Source organism: Cervus elaphus, chromosome 9 (genome assembly GCF_910594005.1).
Source record: "Cervus elaphus chromosome 9, mCerEla1.1, whole genome shotgun sequence".
NCBI lineage: Eukaryota > Metazoa > Chordata > Mammalia > Artiodactyla > Cervidae > Cervus > Cervus elaphus.
Window position 1 is genome coordinate 59,276,200 of NC_057823.1, and position 25,352 is coordinate 59,301,551.

At 39.5% G+C, this 25,352-nt stretch overlaps 1 protein-coding gene across 6 annotated transcripts in view; it reads right to left on the minus strand.

The window, feature by feature from the left end:
- PPP2R2B (protein phosphatase 2 regulatory subunit Bbeta) overlaps positions 1 to 25,352 on the minus strand; it is a 512,720-nt gene that overhangs the window by 309,222 nt on the left and 178,146 nt on the right. Inside the window, exon 1 of one of the 6 annotated variants that reach the window (XM_043913173.1) lies at positions 722 to 789. The exons of 3 other annotated variants lie outside the window; for them this stretch is intronic. The gene's annotated coding sequence lies outside the window, so the exon portion shown is untranslated. 2 more of the 6 variants (XM_043913175.1, XM_043913172.1) reach the window with 2 other exon arrangements.

Consider the following 25,352-nt stretch of genomic DNA (forward strand, 5'->3'; position numbering starts at 1 on the left):
TCCAGCTCCAATTCCCAGCGAGGATGCTGCGCCTGCCTCCGCCGCCTCCGCCTCTGGGGTGCCAAGATGCGCCGTGCCCCAAGGGGTCTGGTCCCGCCCGCCGCCCCAGGAGGCGCTCACAAGCCGGGCTGGGGAGATGCCCAACAGGTTCCCCTCATTGGCAGCCGCTCCGAAATGCAAAAAAGATCCCTCCTCCCCCCTGGGAGAGCGGGCAGCCACGACAAAATGGTGCCTTTCTGGACCCGAGCTGCAGTGGCGAGATGGCAGGGGCAGGGTTCAGGCTGGCCCGGCCCGGAGGAGGGTGCTGGTCCCACGGGAGGGCGGCTCCGGCTGGCGGGGGCTCGGCAGCCGGCGGGGAGCTGGGCAGGGCGCTCAGCGGCCGGCGCCAGCGCACTCACCCTCACACCCACACGCGCGCACTCGCAGCTGCTGCTGCTGCAGGAGGCTGGAGGCGGCTGGTGCATTAAAGGCGAGGCTCCTCCCAACCGCGTCAGCAGCCCCAGGACTCTTCCCCAGCAGCGGTGGTGGCCGAGGCAGAGGCTGCGGCTGCTCTCTGCTGCAGTGGGGCGCACGCAGCCGCCAACCCGCACCTGGGCAGCGAGCATCCAGCTCCGCAGGTTGACGTGAAAAGCGTAGACGCGCTCTTCCGATCTCCCTCCCCGCCCAGCGCCACGCAGCTCAGGGCGGCGTTTACTCCAGCACCCAGAGTCCCCTAGCTCACCGCCTTTCTTCAGACACCTGTGCTCCAGGATAGCAAAGAGAAGGTTCCCTTGAGCAAGCAGGAAATCTACATCCCGGCCTCTTTTGCTCACCCTTCTATCAAGCATACGGCCCCTGGACGAAGGTCAAGGGTGAGGCCTGGGGTTCAAAGCCTCACCCAGAGAGGAGAGAATGCTCAGAGCCTAGCTTAAGCCCTTCTCTGGGTTAGGAATAAATGGGGAATCAGAGGCCAGAACTTTTCTGCGGATCACACCTGACTTCTCCCTTTCAAAGAGAGTCAAAAATATCTTTTAACTGAGGGTGTCTAAGTCTATACTAGCAGAGGGAGGAAGAGGGTCGAATTATGAATCTAGTCGACATGCTCTGAAAAAGTCCATATTCCCTAACCCTTTGCACTCAGTTTTGGTCAAACTGCTCCAGCCCCTCCGGTGGGTTTTGCTTGCTAAGACATAGCACTGCAGGAACCTCTGACTTTTGCTCTCCCAGTGAAAGGTACATTGGAGCCCAGTGCCCCCAGAGTGCCACTGTTTCCCAGGGGGAATTTCAAAGATCCAATGAATACCAAAAAGTGGCCTGTCTTCCCACTTAAGCTAGGAAGAAAATACAGAAGTCCGCCCCGCCCCCAATTTTTCCTGAATTGCTAAATCGCAGATTTCATATTTGAAAGAAAAATGAGATCATTACTGTTATGAAACAACAATCATTTCTGAAGCAACCCAAATCACTAGAAAGTCAATTTGGACAAGAAATGTCCCCGATTTCCTCTTGCAGAAGGTATTCATTTCATTGAGCGTCACTGCAGGGGAGAGACATCAGCGAATGTTTTGCTCAGTTAAGCTCCACAAGTTTAGCTGGATGAGCCCAGAGGGATCTGTGAGTTAATTATATACATACAATGCTTCGGCTAACACAATTTAGACAGTATTTGAAGTTCATAAAAAAAAAACCGGAAAACAAGTCCTTAACTGAGGTTGGGAATTGCCATTAGACTTCCACGAAGAAAACATTCTTCTGGCAGGTAGAAAATGGCAAGGTCCTCATCTCCAGAAACCAACCGCTTATCTCTGGGAGAAGATAGGAGAAATATTCTTTGATATATAATATTCAGCTTACAAAAAGATTCCATTTAATTCTTATCTGGTGATTAAGTCTTCCCTACTTCTTTGACTGTGTGTGCCAAATTCACATATGAAATTCCAGGAAGAGATGAAGACTGATGTACAAATTGATGTAATCCACTTCAGTGCCAGTTGCCATGGCTTGTTCTTCCACGTTATGAGTCGGATCCATCACCAAGACTCCAGTGGTCAGCTCATCTGTAGTTATACAGTCCAGCTTCTCTTGCAGATTGGCATAAGGGGGTAGGGGGAGGGGGAAGAGGGGAAAAGCTAAATTCATCTTAAAGTGGTGAGGAGACATCTTGCTTTGAGTCAAAATGACCTTCAGTTGCCACTGGAGAGCTTGGAGTAGTATTTGAGATGAAAAGTGAAAGTGTTAGTCGCTCCGTTGTGTCTGACTCTCTGCGACCGCATGGACTGTAGCCTGCCAGGCTCCTCAGTTCATAGCATTCTTCAGGCAAGAATACTGGAGTGGGTAGCCATTCCCTCCTCCAGGGGATCTTCATAGCCCAAAGGATTGAACCCAGGTCTCCCACATTGCAGGTAAATTATTTACTGTCTGAGTCACCAGGGAAGCTATTCTTTCCCATATCTTCCCAGGAAGTGGGCTATATTGGAACAGAGTTACGAGATCAATCGGGAAGGCCCAGGTTTGTTAGCCAGGCTGTGCCTGAGAAATTTTCCACTGTAACCAATGGCAGAAGTGTCCCTGCCAGAGATCAAACCTCTGGGTTTACTAAATTTTTCCTTTCCTGTTTTCTGCAAAATTCCTCTTGCATTTATTTTATCCAATAGTATAGACAAGTTTTTTCTTAAGACACAAGTTGTGGGAAGGCAAATTAGATGGCTATCCATTAAGTAGATTAAGTAGACTCCAAGATTTCTATTTTGTGAACCATTCTTTTCTACTATGGACAGTGGGGAACTAGCGCCTCCAACCAAAACCAAGAAAAATACACCTGTTGGCTTTGTTCTTTAACACAACAATGTGCAATAAAGGAGGTCAGGGAGTGAAGGAAGCCCTGTGCAATCCTGTGGTTGTAAGAGGACTACACAGACCATTTCTCAGAAGACTCACTGCCCTTCTTTCTGTTCCTCCAACATGTCAAGTTCTTTCTAAAACCTTTTGGCATTTACCCATGCCATTCGTTTCCTATCCCTTCCTTGTGTTCCTGGCATTCTTCAGCATACTTTACTGAGGCATTCCCTGCCCTCCCCATGGTCCCTTCCTTTGGAATTTTTTGTCTGTACATGTTTTTCTTCTTCTTCATGGAACATTTGCATTTTGTACTAGTTGTTTACTTATAATTGTCAACCATTCCACTGTATCTCTGCTATAAAGTGTCTAGCACTTAGTAGATGCTCAATTATATTTACTGAATGGAGATAAATATTTTGTAAATGAACGAGTAAATTACTGAATTCGTTCAGTGATATTTAGGTTTCAAAGCTCTATTTTTATTAAAATTCTTGCCTAACAAGAAACTGTTGTGAGTGAGTAAATCTCTAGATTGTAATGCCTATTCCTATTGGAAACAATTGTCCTACCCATTTCTGTATGCCTAGGCACTGAAAATACTTACTGAGCACTTAATCTATGACAAGAATTTTTGTAGGTACTGCAATACAGTTAGATGAGAGTTCCTTTCTTTCACAAAACTGAAATTCTATCATCTGATTTTAGAAATATGAGCTTTCTTAGAAATACAACAGTGCATTATAAATTATCAGACTGGAGTATAATATTAAGTGCCAAGGCTCTGCTATCAAGCAAAACTGATTTTCTGTCACTTATTATTATGTCCTTGAGCAAAGTTACAAGATTTCCCAACCTGTGTTTTTTTAATCTATAAATTAGAAAGAAAAATAGTACTACTTAATGGAGTTTCTTTGATGATTAAATGAGATAATACTTGGAAAGAATATACTGCTATGACTTGTTGAGTATTTACTATCATTATCACTGTCAATATTGAACAAATATTTAAGCACCTACCATGTCGGCCACTGGGATAGGTCTAGAGTTGCAGCAATATCAGTGCTGAAAATGTATTGTCATCTCTGCTGTCATGGGACTTAGTATCTAATTTATGGTTTATGGAAAGGGGGGCCACAGGCTGCAGAAGTGGCAGCAAAGAACACTCTGAAAGGCTGACCAGATCCAGGCTTGAGCTATACACAGAAAAGGCCAGTTACAAACACACAGCCCTCTTAAGTTACACAATGCATCATGACAGCACCGGAAAGCATTCTTTCTTTCATCATCTTTCATATGTTCCCCCCTCCCTCAACACTCTCACATACCCCCAGCCCAGTTAGGTTAGCACTGCCTACATTGGAAACCCTTTGTAGGACATGCTATCCAATTAGCACATTAAATATCTACAATTGTATTAAAACCTTTGACTTAAGCCAGTCTAGAGATTCTTAATATAGGCTTCAGGTGTCAGACAGGCCTGGTTTTCTATCTCAGCTCAGGCATTTATGAATTTCATGACCTTTGGCAAGTAATTCAACATCTCTGAGCCTTTGTATTTGTAACACTGAAAGAAAATAATAGGAACCACTTCATAGGGTTGTTGAGTGGCTTCAGAGACTGTAAGGAAAGTGCTTAATACAAGCTTGGCCCATAGCCAGGCCTCACTAAAATGTCCCTTTGGCCTCCTGGTAGTGGCTCATTGGGGTCTCTGTCGGCAGAGAATTGGAGAGATGCACTACCAGTCAGTCAGATGTACGGATACAAGTGACCTAGAAACCTGAGTTTAACCACCTAGCAATCGTCTTAATGAGCCCTAGTCACTCCTTACTGTTTTATAAAAAGCCCTTTATAAGCCAGGAAGTCCTGTGCAAAGGGAAGGAATTAGGATTATGTTTTCTTGATTTTCACATGTGTAAGTGCAGACCTAATCAAGTTTGTCCATCAGGGAATCCTGTGGAATCCCTCTCTAGATCACTGAGCCCCAAATGTCTCTCTGAGATGGTTTGCCACGACTGCCCAGAGGATGACCTCTTGAGTTTCTAGCAAGGTTTGCCATTCCTTTTTGTGCATGTTACAGCATGTAATAAATACCACATGAGTGAACCTTTAGCAAGGCATTTAACCTAGGAAAAGAAAACAAAACATCTTGTTCTCAAAATGTATTAATTCTAGATTCTGGATATACTTAATGGATTTCACTGAGTACCATGTTCCCTCATGTACCCAAGTACAGAAACTTATGAAAATAAACAGTTGTATGCAGGAGCTGGGAGGTGCTGGCTGTTGATAGCTGATTGTGTCGATTATACACATCTTTTTATCCAGCTGTGCTTCAAGTGACATCATGTTGGTAGCTTAAAATCTGAAATCTGCCATGGTGGGATATTTATATCATAGAAATTAAAAAAAAAAACAACCAAACCTACATAAATCAGTGCATTAACTTTGGGGCTGGGGTGGCAGAGAACTGATTTGTAAACATTTACTACTATAGCCACTTGAAACATATGAATTGTTGATATATCTTTCTACTTACATGTGTTAACCTATACAAAGTTCCTTTCAGTTCCTCAACACTCAATCTCCCAAACTGTCAAATTTCAGAACATTTCACCATTCGATCAAATATCTCTTAAAAATCCTACCTTTATAAAGCATTTCCATATCCATCAGAGGAAACCCGATGCCTCTGTTTGAGCCCCTCTAGGCTGGTTATGAAATTGCCATGATGGATTTGTGAGTGATGGCCTCTGCAAAGTTCCTAGATCTGACAATGTAAGGAAAGTGAGGTGCATGCTCACTCTCAATGAATAGTTATTTTCTGCTGTTTATGCTCTATTGTCACCTTATTTTTGCCCGTGTTTCACCTCAGTGCAAAACAAAAACACCCACCGTGCCTAATTTCACTGATAGCACTTTTAGTTGTCTAGTTAGGATATTGAAGCAATGACAGAAAAGGTACAATCAAAAGTCCAGATCTGAGAGCCTTTTCTCATTCAATCATTTAAGTGTTAAACTTGGACTGTCTTGTAGGTTTGTATTTGCATTATATTTGTTAGGTACAAAGTAAGGATTTCTGAAACCAGTTTAGCAAATCTAAAGTGGTATATTGTCTAGTACCTGATGACATGTCTCAAAGAAATATTTCAGGATAATTTAAACAAACAAAAAAATTACATTGGGAAATGTCTTCAAATTTCTTTAAAATGCACCAAGCAATAACACATTACAGAATTTATCCTAAGAAAATAATCATGGATATAGGGCAAAAATTTAGCCATAAGGATATTTCTCAGAGCACTGTTTATAGTCATGAAAAACTGAAAACAAGCCTAAGTGCCAACAACAGAATTGTCTAGGCAAATTATGGTGTGTATGTATAGTGGGAAATTATTGAGCCACTGATAAAATATTAACATCTAATGTTTACTGAGCATGTATTATGTACTAGGCACTGTGCAAAGGGTTTCACTAGCATTATCTTATTTAATTCTAACAACTTCCCTATAAGGTAAGGTATCTCCACTTAACTGTGGCTAGTCAAGATAAATAACATACCCAAAGTCAAACAAATAGGAGCCTGGCTGTGCTTGTGTGTTGGGTGGGTTGAGGTCACCACAGAAACTTGGAGGTCTTTTTCCAAACCACCCACCACTGGAGGCTGATCTGTATCTCTTAAGAATGAATAGCCTCTCAGTTGAAAATCACTACTATTGTGTTGGTGAGGAGGTGGCAAAATTGGAATCCTCACACACTGTTTGTGGGATTGTATAATGGTGCAATCGCAAATAGTTTGGCAGTTCCTCAAAATGTTAAACAGAGTTACCATATGACCCAGCAATTCCACTTCTAGTTATACACTCAAGAGAATTGAAAACACATATTCATACCAAAACCTGTAGATGAGTATTCATAACAGCATTATTCATAATATCCCCAAAGTGGAAACAACCCACATATTCATCAACTGATAAATGGATGAATAAAATGTGATATATCTATATAAAGAATTACTATTTAGCTATAAAAAGTAATGAAGTACCAATACATGTTACAATATGGATGGGCCTTGAAGACATTATGCTAAATAAAAGAAGCCAGTCACAAAAAACCACATACTGTATGATTCCATGTATGGGAGATGTTCACAACAGGCAAATCCATAGAGACAGAGTAGATTAGTTGCCAGGGACTGAGATGGGGGAATAAGAGTGACTACTTGTGTGTTCGGGATTTCCTTTTAGAATAATGAAGATACTCTAAAATTACTTAAGGACAATAGCTGCACAGCTTTGAATAGACTAAAAATTACTGAATTGAATACTTTAAAAAGATGTTTCAAAAGGTACAAACTTCCAGTTGTGAAATAAACTAGAGATGTACAGTAAGACATAATAAATATAATTAAAACTGCTTTATTAAACAATCTGCCTGCCAATGCAGGAGACATAGGAGACGCAAGAGACATGGGTCAGGAAGAGGAGGAGGAGGAAATGGCAACCTACTCCGTTATTCTTACCTGGAAAATTCCATGGACAGAGGAGTCTGGCAGGCTACAGTCTGTGGGGTCATAAAAGTCAGGCACTACTGAGCACACAAACAATGCACATGTTACATATGAAAGTTGAGAGAGTAAATCCTCATTACAAGAAAAAATATTTTTCTATTTCTTTTTGTATCTATATGAGATGAATGTTCACTAAACTTACGGTGATCATCATTTCATGATGTCAGTCAAATCATGAGGTACACCTGAAACTTATACAAGGCTGTATGTCAATTGTATGTCAATAAAACTAGAAGAGAAAAAAAAGGTGTTTCAACAAAACTGTTATTAAAGATTAAAAAAAAAATTACTGTTGTCATAAACCATTATTACCTCTAGGAGTAGGGTACATCCCTCAGGTTATTATTAGTGCAGAAAAATTTATAAGTATGTAATGACAAGGATATATGTTCATGTCATGTTGTTTGAAAAAGTCAAAAAACAATGTATACTGACTGGTCCCTTTTTTGGAAAAAATGTGTGAATCACAAAAGGAACACATGAAAATGCTTGAGAGTGGTTAAGTGTGGCTTTCTTTGTGGTTCATATTCCTGTCAAAGAAAATTTAGAACACAATCATTTTTATAGTAAGAAAATTTTAAAAATTTATAAGTCTATGAAATACTTTTTAGGATGAAACTTTGTATTGAAAAAATAAAAAATCATTTTGTACACACCAGAAAAATGACAGACACTGACGTAAATATATGTGCTACCAAACACACAGAACAGTTCTACCCATAAGAAATACAAGCTACATTAATAATTGTAAATTTTCAAGTTGCCACACTAACAAGTGAAAAGAAACAGATGAAATTAGTTTTAATAATGTTTAAAATTTAGGGAAAATAAAATGAGAATAATTTAATCCAATATACCAAAAACATTAATTTCAGCATATATAGAATACAGAATAACTGACAATATATTTATACCCTTTTTATGCCAAGTCTTTGAAACCTGGTGTGCATGTTACAACTGACAGCACCTCTCCAAAATACGCACATGTCTAGGACTCAATAACCACACGTTCCTAGTGGTTACAGCACAAGTATAGAGGAACTATTCCAAAAGTATTATTCCATTCACAAAATGAGTGTTTTTTTAATTTATTTATTTTAATTGGAGAATAATTACCTCACAATATTGTGATGGCTTTTGCCATACATCAATGTTTGTCGGCCATAGGTATACATGTGTCCCTCCATCCTGAACCCTTCTCCCACCTATCTCCCCGCCCCCTCCCTCGGGGTTGTCACAGAGCACCGGCCCTGGGTCCCCTGCTTCCTGCATTGAACTAGCACTGGTCATCCATTCAACATATGGTAGTGGACCTGCTTCAATGCTATTCTCTCAAATCATTCCACGCTCTCCTCCCACTGAGTCCAGAAGTCTGTTCTTTATGTCTCCTCTGCCCTGCATGTAGGATCATTGGTACCATCCTTCTACATTTCACATATATGCATTAATATACACTATATTTTATACTCTATATATCTTTCTGACTTAATTCACTTTGTATAACAGGCCCTAGGTTCATCCACCTCATCAGAACTGACTCAAACGCGTTCCTTCTTACAGCTGAGTAGTATTCCATTGTGTGTATGTGCCACAACGTCCTTTTCCATTCATCTGCCGACGGGCATCTAGGTTGCTTCCATGTCCTAGCTATTGTAAATGGTGCTGCAATGAACACTGGAGAACATGTGTTTCTTTCAATTCTGATTTCCTCGGTGTATATGCCCAGTAGTGGGATTGCTGGGTCATATGGCAGTTCTATTCCCAGTTTTTTAAGGAATCTCCACACTGTTCTCCATAGTGGCTGTACCAGTTTGCATTCCCACCAACAGTGTAAGAGGGTTCCCTTTTCTCCACACCCTCTCCAGCATTTATCGTTTGTAGACTCACAAAATGAGTTTTATCACATTATTTCAAAGGAAAAATTTTCATCTACCAAGGACTTGAACTAGACTGTAATGTTAAAACCAAACTAAGTAACTTTAAACTGGTGAACCTCACAACTATTTAAAGCAATACAAACTAAATACGAAAATATATATAGGAAATTTCCTCGTAGTCCTGTGGTTAGGACTCTGAGCTCTCACTGCCAAGGGCCCAGGTTTGATCCCTGGTCAGGGAACTGAAATCCCATAAGCTGAGTGACTCAGCCAAAACTTTTTTTAAAAAAGAAAAGAAAAAATATATAGACACACCCACATATATACACGCTGTGCTGTGTTTAGTCGCTCAGTTGTCTCTGACTCTTTGCAACCCCATATATACATATATATCTATGTGTGTGTGTGCGTGTATAATATGTAATACTAAGCTGGAACCCAAAATGCATTTTCCCTTAAACCTAGTAAGGTGAATTAACAGAATGATAAAAGATCAAGATTTTAAAAGCACTAAAATGACATTATAAAACAATTTATAACAAATAGCAAGAAAGATGTAATTCAGTCAGCATATAATTATCATCTGAATAGGCCAAATGTTTAGCTTAACACCTATGGCTTCAATGCCAGCCAGTAGAAGTAGCCACATAACCAGATGTAACTACTAAAAAAGGAATTTCACAGTTAGGTATCTGGCCTCTATTATGGCCATTAAAGGTGAAGAAATGTAAAGGTGCAGTTATGGGAATCCAGCTGAGAATTTTTTTTTTCCAGCTAAGAATTTAAATTGGAGTATTTTGGATTGGATCAGAGAGTGGAACTGTGTGGTCATGTGATGAGTGGCGTGAATTCTGAAGACTAACCTAACCCCATGGCTTTTAACACTTGCATGCAAACAGTTTTGTGTGTATGGCTGAACATGTCTTCCTTCCTAAACACACTTTCTTCACTGATTCCTGAGTATCAGCCTTTCCTGATTCATCCTCAATGCACACTCCTCTGGGTCACCTGCTGCTGCTCCTCACTGCTTGCCTTGACTTCTCCAAGTACCCTCGAGTTCAAAGTTCTCAGATTTCTCTATCCACAGTCCCATCCAAGGTGACCTCATCCAGTCTCTTAGCTTGCCACTCACTCAACGGTAAAAATCTCATAAACATTGAGCATGGATCTCTCCACTGACCCCTAGACTAATAACACCAACAGCTGACCTGATATTTCCCTGATATCTACGAGGCAGCCCAATCCCTAAATCCGCCCCCACCAGACCAGCTTCACCGCCTGTTCCTTGATTCCTCTTTCATTCCCCACATCCTTCCAGTCCATCAGTAAATCCTGCCAACTCTAACTTCAAAATGCATCCAGCATCCAGCCACTCCTCATCACCTCCATGGCTACTACCACGCTCCGGCTACCAACGCATCTCATCATGATGGTCTCAATAGACTCTAATGAGTGTGTGATCCCTACTTCCCCCTCCTACAGAATAGTTTCTGTGCAGCAGGCAGAATGGGCCTTTTAAATGCAAATCACTTTGTCACTTTTCTGCTCCAAGCTCTTTATTGGCTTCCTACACTTTCAGGGTAAAACTTTCTTAAAATGCTGGAAAGGTTTGGCTCTAGCTGGAGCTCTATACTTTTTCATTTTTTCACTTCTCACCTGCAGCATACCAGCGCTTGTCTCAACCCGGCTTCCCTCTACCCCACGCATAGACATAATTGTTTGCCACACACATGAGGAAGAGCAGGCCCACCCCAGGTCCTCTGCATCTGATTGTTCTCTCTGGATTGAGTGTCTTCCTTCCATCAGCAGCCTAGCTCAGAGCTTCAACTCACTTGGGTGTCACGCCAGAATGGACTTTTCTAAGATGCCTTTTTTGACTGCTCTGTTTTAAATAAAATAGAAGTATCCCTCCCAGCACTCCTTATTCCCATATTGCTACTTGACAATGTATTTATTTGGCTTTGACTATTACATAAGAACATAATTTCTGGGGAGACTGAGATGTATTTATTCCCTACACTCTATCTGGTCCTGGAGCAGTGCTTGGCACATGCTGGTTACTCTTATGTACCTTGAGAAATAATGAAACAGTCAATGTATGTTTGCTTAAAAATGGATCAAACTGTGTGTGGGGATAATAAACAATAAATCTCGGATTCTTGAATAATAAAGAAATTTTCCTTGCCCAAAGAGAGGCCTGGCTTTTGCCCTAGGGTCCTGGGAGATAATCTGTGTTGGATGTGATAATAGTGTCTTTGTCTCGAGTGGGAGATGTTCTCTCTGACAGTTCTATGGTGGGGACTGACCATGGCAGAAAGACCATGTGATTTAGTGTGGGGTATTTGGGACAAGCTGCAGACAAAGTTCAAACAGCGTGGGCAATCAATGAATCATGTCTATTATATAATGGAGCTCCAATAAACACTCTGAACACCAGGCTTATGCAAGCTTTCTTGGGTATCAATACTTTATTCATGTTGTTATACATCAATGCCAGGAGGGTAATGTGTCCTGAGAACAATGGGAACTGCAAGTTTGGAACCCTCCCCAACTGCCCTAGTGTATCTCTTTCTTTGGTTGATTTTAATCTGTGTCCTTTCCATGTAATCAACTACAACCATGAGTATAATAGCTTTCTATGAGTTCTCTGAGACCCAGTGAATTATTGAAACTGAGAGTAGTTTTGGGGAACCCCTCAAATTTGCAGTTGATGTCAGAAGTGAGGACAGTCTTGGGGTCTCTGCCCTTAAACTTTGCAAATTAGCTAACTCCTTATTTGCAGAACTCAGAGTATAATACAGTATATGCATTAGGACCCCAACTTTATAAAAATAAATTTGTGCATGTGCCAAAAAAATTAGGTAACTCCAGGTCATACCAAACACATACTCAACAAGATTCATGGTAAACAGTAGCTTAGGGAATCCCCCAGTGGTCCAGTAGTTAGAACTCTGTGCTGTCACTGTGGAGGGTCTGAGTTCAACTCCTGGTCTGGGAACTACACAGTCCCAAGTCAGGGAACTAAAACCCCACAAGCCACATGGTCAAGAAACAAATAAACAAAAGGTGGGTGAGAGATGATTAGTTCCAGCCCATAATTTTGATAATGAAGAAACTGAAGCCTACAGAAAAGAACAGACTTGCCCAGGTCAGCTGGTGGTTGACACACACACAGCATGGAACCCGGCTCTGGCCCCCACACACATGCCTCCACAAGGACTCCTCAGCTTCTGTTTCGGGAGACACTGCTGCTTCTTAAGAGGCTAAGTTGAAAGTTATTGGATGGTTAAGTCGACCTTAACTCCTCAATACTTTAAGGTCAATATTAAGGGGAGAAATTATGACTCTCTTTTAAAAGTCACAGGAATATAGAGAAAAGGGAACCCTCTTATGTTGGTGAAAACATAAACTGAAGCAGCCACTGTGGAAAACTGTGGGAATTCCTCAACAAAATTAAGAGGAGAACTATCATATGATTCAGCAAATCCACACCTTGGTATTTATCCAAAGAAAATTAAAACACTAGTTAGAAAACAGATATGTACCTCTATGTTCATTGCAGCATTGTTTACAACAGCCAAGATATGGAAACAACCCAAGTGCCCATCAAAAGATGAATGGATAAAGACATGGTACAGGTACACACACACACACACACACACACAGACACATAGTAGAATATTACTCATTCTTAAAAAGAATGACATCTTGCCATTTGTAACAATATAGATAGACCCAGAGAGTATCATCTTTACTGAAATAAGTCTGACAGAGAAAGACAAATACCATACGATTTCACTCATACATGGAATCTAAAAAAAAAACCAAAAGCAAATGAACAAATGTAACAAAACAGAAAGAGGCTTATAGATTCATAGAATAAGTAGTTAACAGAGGAGGGAGATGCGGGGAGGGAAGAAATAAATGAAAGAGATTAAAGAGGTACAAGCTTTAGTTGCAAAATAAATGAGCTGTAAGTATGGAATGTATAGAATGGAGAATATACTCGATAAGTAATTTGTCACGTTGTGTGGTGACAGATCATAACTGGACTTGTGATCATCTTGAAACGTATAGAAAAAATTACTATGTCACATAAACTCAGGAAGTAACATAATGTTATAGGAACAATTATATTTTCAAATACAAAAAATCACAGAAATAAACGTGTAGAAAAAGATCAGATTTGTGGTTACTAGAGGTGAAGAGTAAGGGAGTTGGATGAAGGTAGTCAAAAAGAAACTCCTATTTATAAGATAAATAAGTACTGGAGATATAATGGCTTCCCCAGTGGCTCAGAGGTAAAGAATTCATCTGCAATGTGAGAGATGCAGGAGACATGGGTTCGATCCCTGGGATGATCCCCTGGAGGAGGGCATGGTAACCCACTCCAGTATTCTTGCTGGGAAAATCCCATGGACAGAGGAGCCTGGTGGGCTACGGTCCATTGGGTTGTAAAGAGTCAGACACGACTGAACCCACCGAGCACGCATGCACGCAGAGATATAATGAACAACATGATCAATATAATTAACCCTGCTGTACACCACATATGAAAGTAGTCAACAGAGTAAATCCCAAGAGTTCTCATTATGCAATTTTTTTTTCTATTTCTTTAATTTGGCATCTATATGAGATGGTGGGTAATCACTAAACTCATTAAAAAATCATTCCACAGTATGTAAGTCAAATCACTGTGCTATAGACTTTAAACTTACATAGTACTGTATGTCAATTGTATCACAATAAAACTGGAAGGGAAAAAAGTCCCAGGGTCCAACCCTGGATATAAATGAAATAAACAAGCTCCTTGCTCCTCTTCATCTTCTTCAGCTCCATTTTCTCTCCCATGAGATGGGTCAGGGAAGAGCTACAGATGGACCCTATCATCGCCCACCCCCAACCCCAATCCAAGGCTGCAGATGTCTGGGAAGAAAGCCTTCCAGCTCACTGAGTATCATCACTAACTGTCATCTTCCTACACCACCACATTCTGCCTCATTCTCCTTCATTGGAATGAAGTTTCTAAGTATAGGCACCTTTGGAAGCTATAGGACATATCATAGTAATCTTAGCTTATTACATAGGAAGACATTTTGATAAGTTCAAAGTGTTATGCAAACAAGGATAACACCCTGGCCATCACTATACTAGAGAAATAAATTATAAGAGCTGAATTCAAGCACTACTTGGACCTTGAACTTGGAAGCAAGTTTGAATATATTTTAAAACTCAATAAATATTTATGGGTATCATACAGAATGAAAATATCAACAATTGTATTAAACATCCTTCAAACAGAGACCTCTGTAATTTCCATTTGGCGTCTGTAGCACTACAAGGATAAACAAACTATGATAATCAAAGTTTATGAATTAACATCTGAAAAGGAGCATAAGGCCCTGAGCAGTGACTTTAACATGCTGGGGGTCACAGGTCCTTTCTGAGAATTTAATGAAGATTTTGAATTCTCTCCTCAGAAGAAATCATAGTTTAGAGCATTTCCTGCTTCCAAGTGCTGATTCATTACATCTATTTCATGAACAGAAAAAAAAAGACCTAGAAATAAAGAAAGGCCCCAAGTTGAATGCAAGTTCAGAATTACACAGATACTGCTCCCCACATATATGAATTACATGGACTGTAGCCTTCCAGGCTTCTCTGTCCATGGGATTCTCCAGGCAGGAATAGTGGAGTGGGTTATCATTTCCTTCTCCAGGGTATCATCCCAATCCATGAATCACAAATATTTTTATAGGGAGACTAATAATAGTTATCACACACATACACTTAATAGCAATGATGCAAGGCCAGATGGGAGACTTCCTTTCTCAGATGGGTCAGTCAAGTGTAAGAGGAGAAGGGTTGAAGGCAGGACTTTTGAGTTCCAGACAGCTTGATTTCAAATCTTGGTTCTGTTTTTTCCTAACACTGTAATGTTGGGCAACTTACTTAATTTCTCTGTTCTTCAATTTCATTTGCAAAATGCCAATAATAATATCTACTTCATAGGGTTGTTGTAAATATTAAATGAGTTCTTATATATAAAATATTTTAAAACAGTCCCTGGCACATAATGATGTTAAACAAAGCTAAACAATGTTAGCTGTTGTTAGGAGGCACTGCAGACTGTCATTATTACATGCTCTGATGTCTACATTCACACCAGATTTATTCAGTTTTCTGGTTCTCATTCTTGAATTGCTTTGCCAGATGTGCTTCTTGTCCCCCAAACCTCCTATTTTAAAAGCTAACTCAAAGACATGGTTTCATTACAAGCAAATGTGAAACTGTTCATGTCAGTGGCTCATGATGGAGGCATAGATTCATTCAACATCAATCATGCACTACCTGTGTGCTGTGTGATTAGCACCAGTCTTTTTAGGTGTTGGAAAGAGACTCACATCCAAGTTGCAGAGGTCAATGCTAAAATTTATGTGCCCATAAGAGACTAATCAAGTGTGGATTAACCACAATGTAAGAATTTAGAGGTATTCACCTGGGCGAGAATGTACGATGGACAAACGACACACTTGACCGAACTCTGAAGCAGGCCTAGCTATATAATTTGTGAGGCTTGATCCAACATAAAAACACAGGGCCCTCTATTCAAAGAGCACAAGGAATTTCAAGACTAACAGCAGAGTTTTAATACATAGAAATGACATACACTAAACATGTCACTGCACCATGGGGCCGGCCCTGCCTTGAAGGTCGGGAGGACTCATGGAGAGATGCCAGCCTTTAGCAGATGGATACTTCCTAGACTATTGGCCATGTCGTGCATATATCTACTTCTGTGTCCTCTCTTCCACATTTTCCTTCTAGTTAAAAAGGTTTTGCTTATTTTTTTTTCAACTTAGGAACATTCTAAGTTTTCATTAAATTCCAGCTCAAGTCTTAGTTTAGAGGGCTCCCACAATAGCTCAGCAGGTAAAGAATCCACCTGCAATGCAAGAGACACAGGAGACTCGATCCCTGTGGATTCAATCCCTGGGCTGGGAAGATTCCCTGGAGGATAAAAGGAAACCCACTCCAGTGTTCTTGCCTGAAAAATCCCATGGACAGAGAAGCCTGGCAGGCTACAGTTCAAAGAGTTTCAAAGAGTCAAAACGGCTGAATGACTAAGCATGTAAGATATAATGAAAAGAGTCCTGGACTTGAAATTAGAAGAGCTAGGATCAAGTTTGCTTTTCCCTGGTTCTGTATATGTCACTTATATGCATTAAAGTTCTGCTGTTAGTCTTGAAATTTCTTATATATACTCTTTGAATAGAAGGCCCCATGATTTTACGTTGGATCAAACCTTACAAATTATGTAGCTAGTCCTGCTTCAGAGCTCGATCAAGTATATCATTTGTCTATTGTACATGTTGAGTCCATTCTCACCCAGGTGAATACCTCTAAATTCTTACATTGTGGTTAATCCACACTTGATTAGTCTCTTATGGGAACATAAATTTTTAGCATTGACCTCTGCAACTGAAATGTGAATTCCTATCCAGAACCTAAAAAGGCTAGTGCTAATCCCACAGCAGACAGGTAGTGTGTAATTTGAATCAGAGATCAAATGGCCAACATCCATTGGATCATCAAAAAAGCAAGAGAATTCCAGAAAAACATCTCTTTCTGATTTATTGACTATGCCAAAGCTTTTGACTGTGTGGATCACAACACACTGAAAAATTCTTAAAGAAATGAGAATACCAGACCACCTGACCTTCCTCCTGAGAAATCTATATGCAGGTCAATAAGCAACAGTTAGAATTGAACATGGAACAATGGACTGGTTCCAAATCAGGAAAGGAGTACGTCAAAGCTGTGTATTGTCACCCTGCTTATTTAACTTATATGCAGAGTATATCATGCAAAATGCCGGGCTGGTTGAAACACAAGCTGGAATCAAGATTGCCGGAAGAAATATCAATAACCTCAGATATGCAGATGATACCACCCTTATGGCAGAAAGTAAAGAGGAATTTAAGAGCTTCTTGATGAAAGTGAAAGAGGAGAGAGAAAAAGCTGGCTTAAAACTCAGCATTCAAAAAACTAAGATCATGGCACCTGGTCCCATCACTTTATGGCAAATAGATGGGGAAACAGTGGAAACAGACTTTATTTTCTTGGGCTCCAAAAATCACTGTGGATGATAACAGCAGCCATGAAACTGAAAGATGCTTGCTCCTTGGAAGAAAAGCTATGACCAACCTAGACAGCATATTAAAAAGCAGAGACATTACTTTGCCAACCAAGGTCCGTCTAATCAAAGCTATGGTTTTTCCAGTAGTCATGCATGGATGTGAGAGTTGGCCCATAAAGAAAGCTGAGTGCTGAAGAATTGATGCTTTTGAACTGTGGTATTGGAGAAGACTCTTGAGAGTCCCTTGGACTGCAAGGAGATCCAACCAGTCCATCCTAAAGGAAATCAGTCCTGAATATTCATTGGAAGGACTGATGCTTAAGCTCCAATACTTTGGCCACCTGATGAAAAAGGCTGACTCATTAGAAAAGACCCTGATGTTGGGAAAGATTGAAGACAGGAGAAGAAGGGAACAATGGAGGATGAGATGGTTGGATGGCATCACCAACTCAATGGACATGAGTTTGAGCAAGCTCTGGGATTTGGGGGTGGACAGGGAAGCCTAGCAAGCTGCAGTCCATGGGGTCAGAAAGAGTCAGACATGACTGAGCGACTGAACTGAACTGGAGGTCTGGGCAAGTCTCTTGACTTCACAGATATTTAGTTGGGGAAATTGATTTTGAAAGTGTCTGATAGGATGAAGAAGGATCAAAAGGTATCACAAACAGACAAGATCTTTGAAATAGTGATTTCTCATATTGATAAAGTGCTTCATACTTTTTGATGAAGACTTTCCTTAGTGTCTACAAGCATAAGCAGCATTTGCACTGTGTCCAATATATTATTAAAACACACATGCACACGTGCATGCTACTGCATGTACAAGTGCCTTCCACTGCTGCCCCATCTTTGACATGTATAAATTTGAGGTCTTAGTCTTTCATTCAAACTCTAAAGACCGTCAAACTTTCAGTACCCTCCCAATCCATCCTCCTCACTAAGTAAGCACGGTCTTTATAACTGATAGATCTGGTTTAAATCCTTGGGTGCTTTAAATCCTTGGGTGGTTTCCCATTACCTGGAGCAGAGTTTTCTAAACTCAATGGTGTTAGTGTTTCCTGAGGTACCAATCAGTGTTCCAGGAAAAGAGGTATGGAATTTGAGAAAAAAATAAATTGATAGATCCTTTTGTTGGATTTACAATGCCCATTAAAAAACTAGGAGAGGGGAGGTGGGAGGGAGGTTCAAGATGCAGCAGATATACGTAAACTTATGGCTGACTAACATTATATAGCAGAAAACCAACACAACATTGTAAAGAAATTATCCTCTGATTAAATTTTTTTAAAAAACCCACCACAGCAGCAGATTAAATATAAAACTGTCAATAAGAGATGAATTTATATAAAATACATAGATGAGAAAACAGAAATGATTTTACAAATACCTAATGTAGTCTAAAATTAATATGAAAATTAATTTTAAAATGAAGCCAATACCTGAATTATGAAATGAATTTAACTGTCTTTTGGAAACATGGGGAATAAAAGCTCTGAGGAATCTTGCAATAAAGTTTTGTTGTTGTTCAGTCACTAAGTCATGTCCGACTCTTTGGGACTCCATGGACTGTAGCATGCCAGGCCTCCCTGTCCCTCACTATCTCCCTGAGTTTGCCCAAGTTCATGTCCATTAAATCAGTGATGCTATACATGAACAGTATTAAAAAGGCAATAAAGTTAATTTTGTTTAAACCAGAATTTTCCATATTAATTTGACCCTGTTAACATTCTACAGGAAATTTATATTCTGCAGGAAAACTTCAGCAAACACTGGGGTGGAGGATGACAGATTATTCAGCTTGGTTTATAGAGCTTTCAGAAACCCCAGATTTCTAGCTCATTGTCTGCTGTCTCCTCCACAAGTCCTATGCTCCAGGAACAGTGGGCCATTTCTAAGTTTCTGGAAGAACTTTGAGCTCTGTGCCTGTTGTGATCTCTCCTAAGAATGTTTCCTGTCACCCATCCCTCCATTTATGCTGTGGGAATTTGTTACTCATCATTTCAGGCTTGGCCCAATAGCCCTGCCATGCCTTCACTGACATACTTGGTAACCACTTTGTGTTCTATTACCAGTGGCTAACTGCTTCTATGCAACTCTGTCTATAGAAATAATTGCTGCTGTTTATTGAACATCTTTTTTCTTAGTGTAGTACAGGCAACACTGCAAGATGATTAAAATAAATAATGTCTACTTTATAGATCAAGAAACACACAGATTAAGAAACTCCTTTTTCTGTGTTTTCTATCTTTTGAGTGGTGCCCACTGTCCACATAGCTGCCCCAAACAGAAAACCATCCTTAACCAAAGACATTTTTAACACCTTTCCTTCTACTGTATATCTAGTCAGATGCCAGGTCCTATAAACTTCCCTTTCCTAATGGCCACAAAGCCTGTCCCCATTTACTGATTCACTCTGCCACTAGTTTCACTTGGGCCATTATTTTCCCTCAGCAATGTCTCTGCAGTAGCTTCTTAGCCAATCATCCATGCTCCATGTTGACATGAATATGTTAATTTTAAAGTACAGATGTGGTCATACCAATTCCCTGCTTAGATTTCTTGAGTGGCCCCCTGTGACTATCAGGGGAAAAAGATCTAAGATCCTCAACACAGCCTAAAGGACCCTTTAAGGACTGGTTACTGCCTGCTTCTTTTCCTTCATTTCATCCAATCAGGTCTTCACAGTCTACTCTGGAAGCCTCCATGAGTTCTCAAGGCTTCTTGCCATGCCAAGCATTCCTTTGCCTCTAAACCTGTGTACATATGTTTTCTTTGGCTTGAAATTCTTTCTTCTCATCCTCATCCTGGTAATTCATGGCAAAGATGAAAGCTTCCCCTCTGTGACCCCATAGCACCTGGGCATCCTTTTCTCTTTTCCTGTGACATCTTGGGACCAGAGTCTATGGGCATATTCACTGTTATATCCACAACTAACACTGTGCCTGCCACAGGATAATGACATTCATTTGTTGACTTCCTGAATGAATAAAGGGGTGAATGAAAGCCAAACTAGAAAGGCAGCTTGGAATATTACAAGAGAAGGCACTAAGAGCTTTATCACACACATCCACTTCTCTTTGTCCTCTAGGTCAAAATACATTGTCCTTTCAACTCCCTGAAAGCACCACACTCAACTGTAGGGCCTTTGCATCTGCCTGGAATGCCCCTTCCTCTTCCACCTAGAGTCTGCTTCCTTATTCTTCACATTTCAGATTAACTATCCTTTCAGCAGGGAAAGATGCTTGTCAATGCAAAGTCAGCCCCTCTCTATGTTATTCTTCTAGCACTGGGCATCTTTCCTGTGTCATTCTTATCAAAATGTAGCTCTATGTTTATGTCTATGACTGTTCATTTACCAGTGGCTTCCTTCAGTAGATGGTAAACTCCAAAGGACAAAATCAAGTCTGTTTTTCATTTACTACTTGTAACCCTAGTGCCTAAAGTACAGTGCCTAAAGTAAATACATTTTGTTATATACATGAGTTAAAAACTCTGTCTCATCAGCAGTTAGTTGGCTCATTTCAGCACTGTGTATACAGTACGGCTCAATAAGTAAGAGTTGTTTATCAAATGAAAGATTAGAACTGATTTTCATTCCCAAGCTTGTAAATAGCTGTTAACTAGTATGCTTGAATTAAATAAATTCATCCCTACAAATTTAGCAATATTTGCATATATCCATGCCACCTTTTAATATGTTGATAGCTTTCCCTGTAATGAATATAAATATTGTCAAAAGAACCCCCATCTTCTTGGCTCTTGGACTTAACTGTATTAAGCAAAAAAGGAGCTGCAAAGTCTATCTCTACCCACAGGAAAGGACAATAGCTCTAATTCACAGATTATATAATGTGCCCATAATTGGGAGACATCAAAACCTGTCATGTCAGAGATTAGCCAGTGATTCTTCAATAAGTAATTATTAAAATGGCAAAACAAACAGTCTGGAGGAGTCATTACTGCTTGTCCATTCACTGGGGCTAAAAGATATTGACTAGATGGTGGCCTGACTCAGTTTTGTAATCTTCTGAAGGCTGAGTAAATAGAGTAAGTGTAGACAAAAAAAAAAAAAACAACAGAGGGACTGAGAGAAACATTGAAGAGAGTTCATCTGAAGGTGAGTAGGGTTACACAACCTTCATAGAGTCTATGAATAAGTACCCTTTTCCCCCTTACTTTAAAGAAGTTGGTAAGCAATGAAAATGTAAAAGTTGTTTACCTCAAAATCAAATCTGAAGCCATTTGATGAGTTTTTACCAAAACCAGGCATTGTCCTCATTTCTTTATGTACACATTATCTCTCTCACTCATGACCACCCCATGAAGGAGATAATATTAGTATCACTTATTGGTGAGGCAACTAGGGCTCAGAGATGTTAATTATTTTAGAGCAAGCAGAATGGGGCAAGCCTAGGGTTCAAATCTAGCTTGACTTGACTCTTAATCAACAACTCCATCATAGTTCCACTTATATTTTCCTTTGGAAATTTCCATTCATGTAAATGTTGATATATACAAACTGTTTGTAAAAAAAAAAAATGAAGAGCTATTAATATAATCCCCATCATTCTTTGAGAAGAACACCCCAACAGTCACTGGAATAATTCTCAAAAAAAATCTGTTCAGTTTAAAGTGTCTTGTGGGAACTTATGAAACTATAAAGAAATCTTTGGGCTTTTTTGTTTAAAATTTTAAAAAATCCATTTCTGTGGGATTTTTTTTTTGGTGATTCATTTTTCTATTACTCAGAACATTATACACCTACACATTAAATAAGACTGAATATTCCAAGATTTGAAGGCATTAGAGTGAGTTGTCAATACCTGAAAGCACGGAAACTCAATATAATTGGGGGAAAGTTGAGGCTCAAACTGGTAAAAAAGATAGTCTTCTTGCTATAAAACAAAGTTTCATGATACAGAAGTTGACCAACTAAAAGAGAGTGGTTTAGTCTTTGAATAAGGTGAGAGTCTTTCTTGATTTAGCACAGATCAAAAAGGAAAAATTAAGGGTAATAGTGAATTGAACATACATATATTGTCCCTTTTCCCCAAGATCTCTTTAAAATGATAACAAAGGAGGAAAGCAGATATAATCTCAAACAATAAGGAGAATATAAAGAGGGTTATTAAATGGACTATCAATGTTATGTGTTTTTGGGAGAAGAAAAGCAGATGGAAGGATAATGACAAATGAAGGGGAGAGATTGAAAAACCAAAAATGGCACCCATTGATTAATACCTTGGAGACACCTGGAGAGGTTTAGGGCTTGGAAACATCCAAATGACATGAAAGTGGAAGAGGGTGCTAAAGTTAAGAGAGAAAAATAGATTCACCTGCCCTTTAGGAGTAACTGCTTAACTCCTCTCCTTACCCCATCCAAGGAAAATGCAATAGAAGGTTCTTTCCCTTGGAAAAATAATTTAGTTAGTCTGGAGTGGATAAGAAGGCAAGTGTTGGGTCTTTCAAGTGAAGTGCTCTGCATTCTGGTGTTTAGGGATTCCAAAATTCAAGATCTTCTCCCTGTGAGCTAACTCTACTATGGAACCAGCCAACCATCTGATCAGTCCTACCATATTCATTCTTACATGACTGGGCAATATAAGATCATCTAGACAGTTCAGTAAAATGTACAATGTAAAAAAAAGATCAAGATAAACATTAAAAAAGGGATACTGGGGGAAATATATATACTCTTAGGAATAGAAACAAATTTTAATTAGCATATGCATAAATTTTTTTTAAAGTTTTTTTTGATGTGGATCATTTTTTTAAAAGTCTGAATTGAATTTGTTACAACACTGCTCTGCTTTATGTTTGGATTTTTTTTTATCCTGAAGGATTTGCGATCTTAGTTCCCCAATCCAGGAATGAATCCATACCTGCTACATCGGAAGGTGAAGTTTTAACCACTGGACTCCTGGGGAAGTCCCTCTATAGATTTTTTTTAAGAGAATAAATCTACAGATGAAGAACAAGAAGCTATAAAAAAGGAACAGATAGAGAATAAGAAAAATCCACAGGTTTAAAAAATTTGGTAATTTGTTTTTAAATCACTAGAAGGTTAAAAGATATAGTCAAGGAATTGAAACAGTGAAACATAATAGAAGGGCCAGAAATAAAGCCATGCATGTAAGGCCAACTGATGTTTGAAAAACGTGCCAAGAATACACAATGAGCAAAGGACAGTCTCTTCAATGAATGATATTGGGAAAACTGGACAGCCACATGCAAAAGAATGAAACTGGACTGTTATCTTACATCATATACAAAAATCAAATAAATGTATGACCAGAATTAGTAAAATGCCTGGAAGAAAGCACATGGGAAGGCTCCTTAAATTGATCTTGATGATGATTTTTTTAAAGTAGGGCACAAAAGCATAGGCAACAAAGGCAAAAATAAACAAGTAGGACTATATCAAAATAAAAGTTTCTGCACAGCAAAGGAAGCAATCAAAATGAAAAGGCAACCTATGGAAGGGGAGCTAGTATTTGTAAACTGTGTATCTGACAAGGGGTTAATATTCAAAATATATTAGAAATTCATATAACTCAGTAGCAAAATAACAATTGGACTAAAACAAGATCAAAAGACTTAGAAAAATAATAGGCGCATGTATAACTGGAAAGGAACAAAACAAAGTATACCATATATTCCTGTTGGGAATCATCAAGTGCTAGGATTCTACAATATTTACTGAATTTGTGCATTCTGAGTATGATGATGGACATTCAACTTGCCCAAATGATAAATGGTTATCTCCAGTCTGAAACTGCATATATTTCCTGCTCAACAAATGCCCAGCATGATGGTAGTAGAACTCAAACTAACCATATTGCTAATTCATCTGACTTCACACAGACATAAACTGGTTGTAGAAACACGACAAATAAAGACCTTTAAAAATCTGAAAAAAAGATCAAAGGAGCTGAATAAACATTTTTCCAAAGAAGACATACAGATAGCCAGTAGGTACATGAAAAAATACTCAACATCAGTAATAGGGTAATGCAAATCAAAACCACAGGATATCACCTCAACTGTTAGGTCGAAAAGTTGAAAGATGACAAGTGTTGGTGAGAATGTGAAAAAAAAAAGAAACTTGTAGATTGTTCATGGGGATATAAATTATTATAGCCATTATGGAAAGTTTCTCAAAAAATTAAAAATAGAACTAACATACAGAACTCAGCAATCTCAATTCTGGGTGTATATCCAAAGGAAATAAAATCACTATCTCTAAGAGATACCTACACTCTCAAGCTAGTTGCGGCATTATTCACAGTAGCCAAGGTATGGAAACATCCTAGTATCTGTTGATGGATGATAGATAAAGAGAATGTGATATAAAGTAGGCCCTCCATTTCTGTGGGTTTTGCAGCAGTGGGTTCAACCAACTGAGGATCAAAAACATTTGGAAAAACATTTTTTCAGAAAGTTCTAAAAAAAGCAGAACTGGACTTTCCTGATGGTGGAGTGGATAAGAATCTGCCTGTCAACACAGGGGACATGGGATCGACCCCTGGTCCTGAAACAGTCTATACGCCATGGAGCAACTAAGCCTGCAAGCCTCAACTACTGAAGGCTATGTGCCTAGGGCCAGTGCTCTGCCACAAGAGAAGCCACTGCAATGAAAAGCCTGCACATAGCAACAAAGAGTAGCCACTACTCATCACAACTAGAGAAAGCCCATGCAAAAGCAGCGTAGACCCAGCACAGCCAAAAATAATACATAAATAAAAAGCTCAACTTGAATTTGCATTGTGCCAGCAACTATTTACTTAACACTTCTATTGTACTTATATGGTATTCACATTTTATTAAGTATTGTAAGCAACCTAGAAATAGTTTAAAGTATACAGGAATTTGAGTGTAGGTTATATGCAAATACTATGCCATTTTATATAAGGGATTTTAGGTATCCACGGGGTGAGTGTGTTGGGGGATG